The 3,996-nt window shown below is 35.8% G+C and overlaps 1 non-coding gene across 1 annotated transcript; it reads left to right on the forward strand.

The window, feature by feature from the left end:
• The first annotated feature begins 2,723 nt into the window (after positions 1 to 2,723).
• LOC115872891 lies at positions 2,724 to 2,858 on the forward strand. Its single transcript, XR_004048095.1, has one exon. It is a non-coding gene; the product is annotated as a small nucleolar RNA SNORA9 (small nucleolar RNA).
• Positions 2,859 to 3,996: the final 1,138 nt, after the last annotated feature.

Below are 3,996 nucleotides of genomic sequence, written 5' to 3' on the forward strand. Positions count from 1 at the left end.
AATAATAATTTATAAATTATTAAGGGTTCGTGAGGGAGGGAGGATCAGGGAAGGAGGGGGAAAATGAGAAGCTGGTACCAAAGGCTTAAGTAGAAAGCAAATGTTTTGAGAATGGTGAGGGCAACAAGTGTACAAATGTGTTTGACACAATGGATGGATGTATGGATTGTGATAAGAGTTGTACAAGCCCCCAAGAAAATGATTTAAAACAAAAAAGAATATAGACTTTCATAGTACTTTGTGATTATTATTTTAATCTTGTTGGGGTCTGTTGTGATTTCCCCAGTTCCATCCCTCATCCTGGCTATTGATGTTTGCGCCTTTCTTTTCTTGGTTAGGTTTGCTAGTCTGTCGATTCTCTTAACCCTTTCAAAGAACCAGCTTTTTTTGCTGCAGTGATTGTTCACAATGTTCTCTGTGTTCCCACCAGTTTAACTCTGCCCTAGTTTGTATTATTTATTTTCTTTTGCTATTGTAGGAGTATTCTGTTGACTCCGTTCCAGTTGCTGGAGGTTTTGTCATAGCAGATCAGTTCCTTTTTCATATATGCATTAATTGCATTGAACTTCCTCTGATAACTGCTGTAATTGTATCCCTTAGGGTTTTATACATTGTATTCTCATTCTCATTAGTTTCTAGAAAGTTCTTATTTCCTCTCTAATCTGGGCCAGTACCCATTCATGTTGCAGAAGATTGTTATTTATCCTCTAATGGTTTAACCTAGTTTTTCTGGCCATCCTTTTATAATCTCCAGTTTTACGGCATTGTGGTCTGAGAGGGATGTCTGAGTAAACTCTATGTGTTTTAATTTACTCAGGCTTGACTTGTGTCCAAGCATGTGGTGTGTTTTTGAAAATGAGCCATGGGCCCTTGAAAATAATGTGAATTATTTTGCATTTGGATGGAAAAATCTCTATATCAGGTCCAGTTGCCCAATTGTTTGTTTAGCTCTGTAGCCTCCTGGCTGAGTGTCTCTCCCAGTGATCTTTCTCTGATGGCAGTGAATGTAATTTTTGAGTCTGTGATTTCTTTTTTCATCTTTTGAAACGTTTATTTGAAGAATTCTGTGTGCCTATTGTTATGTATGTATATATTTATTATGCTCACTGGTTCCTGGTCTACTGATCCTCTGAGCATTATATAGGGCCCATCCATGTCTTTTGTCATGGTTTGCACCTCGAGGTCAATTTTGACAGAGATTTGAATTACAACCTCTGCAAATTTTTTAGATGCTTTATGCCTGGTATATTTTCTGCCAGCTTTTTATTCTTATATATTTTTTGTCTGCAAGCTTAAGATGTGTCTCTTGCAGACAACAGATTGATGGGATATGCTTTCTGGGCCAGTCTGCTAACCCTTGTCTTTTAGTGGATGAGTTCAGGCCATTGACATTCTGAGTTATTACCACCATTGTAGATTAATTGCTGTCATCTTGTACCTTTATGTGTTGCATGCTTTCCCATTGCCCTTCATATCAGTGTGCTGTGTTCATTCTTGGCTTCATTCTTGCCATCTTTTCTCTCTGAGGTAATGTTTTCCTTGTAGTTGTTTTCAGCACATTGATTTCTGGTTGTCATTGTGCTATATGGCATTCTCCTGCTTGTGCTTGGTGGATGTTGGTCTTCTGATCACAGTGAGTCGGAAAGGATTTGTTGCAGGGTTCAGTCTTATTGTGTATTCTTTGCATTTTTCCTTGTCTGGGAAGACTCTTACCTCACCAACTATTTAATAGTTTGTCAGGGTAGCAGATTCTCTGGTTGCCACTTTTTTCCTTCTGCTTTTGGAAGAAGTTACTCCACTCTCTCCTTCTCTTCATTGCTCTTTTAAAATCATTGATAATTTATTATTTCCTTTGGGCTGTTTGTTTTTGTCTGTGTGTCTCTATTTTTCTTGTTATCCGCATTATAACTATGCCCAGATTGCATATCCAAATCAAAATCTACTTTAGCCAGACAAACTTGGAGAGGGCCACAACTCATTTCTTTAACATCTAATCAAAGATACACAACAAATAAAACCAGTGCAACCCACCTCCAATTGTACTACATGAACTTCAAAGAGTAAACTGAGAACACTCTCCCATCCTCTATCATACCCACCAAGAGACACGTTGTGAGTGTAAGACACCAATATAAAATCACCAATTAAATACAAATAATGTAACACACAATGTCTTTCAGACAACAGAAAATTTTGCTTCATACAAAGATTCAATACAGAGAATGTAAAACAAGTGGATAAATTTCAGAACCTGATATAAAAATGGCATTATAACAACCTGATAAGGAATTCAGTAGAACAATGTATAGGTACTTTTAATTTATTAAAAGATTGAGAGTTGTTGGTGAAATTAAATTCAGGAGTACTCTTCAAGAATTAACTGACAAAATAAATGAAAAATTATAAACCATACAAAAACAGCAAATAGAAATTTAGAAGATTAATAGTAAATTTTAGAATAAATAATGCATTGAAAGGCAAGGGAAAGAATTGAATTGATGAAAGTCATGAACTAAGTGATTTGGGAGGTAATTTTTTTAATACTACCTTCTAAAAAAATAATAAGAAAAAAAATGAAGAAGACTTAAGAATCACATGGCACATCATCAATGGAAAACTTCACATATTATTAGAACTCCAGGTAAGAATCAATGAAAGCACAAACCACAGGCAAATGTAACAAACGAATGAAATAGAAGATGCAAATATAAGAATAAGAATGTTTGCAAGCCTCCAGCATGGTTGGGTGTGGAGTTACCCTGTGCACTCCTACAGTGCTTGCAAGAGCAGCTTTGAAAGGGTTTGAGGCCTTGCTCTACAATATCTGCAGAGCAAGGTTATAGAAATTTCAGACATTCAGGAACAAAATTAAAAGTCAAGAAGAAATGCAATTATAAAACAAATTTTTTAAAGTTATGGAAAAATCTCATTTTTCATTTCCATTTTTCAAAGAACTGTTTGAAGCCCGTATATAGGGAGCCCACATCCAGTTGTCCTTAGTGCATCTGCTGCTGTTGAAGGTTGGAGGAATCGCACTGGGAGCAGCAAGAACAAAAGCAAGAGAATGTGACTTAGGGAGGAATGGCATCTGCTCGTCTGCTGGACAGAACCTCTGAGCCCACGCCTAGAGCCACGCCTTCTGCCTCACCTGCCTGTGTTTCACTCATATGCCAGTGCTGCAAGAGTGTCCATTTTGGGTCTTTAAAATCAGAAAGGGGAAATAATAAACAAAAGGAAGCTCTCTACCCTGAAAAGGAAACAAAATCCCTATGGTACCATAGATATGTAGTTGGATGTTGCCTGAACAGACATTAAACATTACATTACCGGTATTATTATTTTAGCCAGTGTTGTGGCTAAATCAAGGTTCTAGAATAATGAGAGTGGGGGAGGGGGGAAGAATGGAATTGTATGGCATCACAACAGAAACAATTGAAAGTAGAAGGATAACAGGATATCACAAAGAACTGTTCTATAAGAATTTTTCAAACCTAGAAGAAATGGGACAATTTTTTACAAATATCATACTTACCTAAAATAACACAAACTGATGTAGAAAATTTGAACAAATCCTTGACAATATTGAAATTGAACAGGTCATTAAAAGTATTCCAACAACATTAATAACAAAAGTCTTGGCTCAGATAGCTTCAGTGTAGAATTTGACCAAACATTCTAATTAATCTATCCTAAAATATAGAAAAGCATGAAATAATGCAACAATTATTTAATGAAGCAAGAACAATCCTGATACCCAAACCAGGCAAATACATCTCTAAATATATATATATACATACCAAGGACCTTCATGAACATGGATAAGAAAGTGATCATCCAAATTCTAGCTAAAAGAATCCAACATAAAAAAATACATTATGACCAAGTGATATTCATAAAAGGTATGTATAATTGGTCCAGCATTAGAAAACAATTAGTGTAATCTATTACATAAAGAAAACCAGAAAAACTCATGACTTTAATCAATGAGAAAAGACA

This window comes from Echinops telfairi, unplaced genomic scaffold (assembly GCF_000313985.2).
Source record: "Echinops telfairi isolate 266 unplaced genomic scaffold, ASM31398v2 ScPeMD7_4;HRSCAF=17, whole genome shotgun sequence".
Lineage (NCBI taxonomy): Eukaryota > Metazoa > Chordata > Mammalia > Afrosoricida > Tenrecidae > Echinops > Echinops telfairi.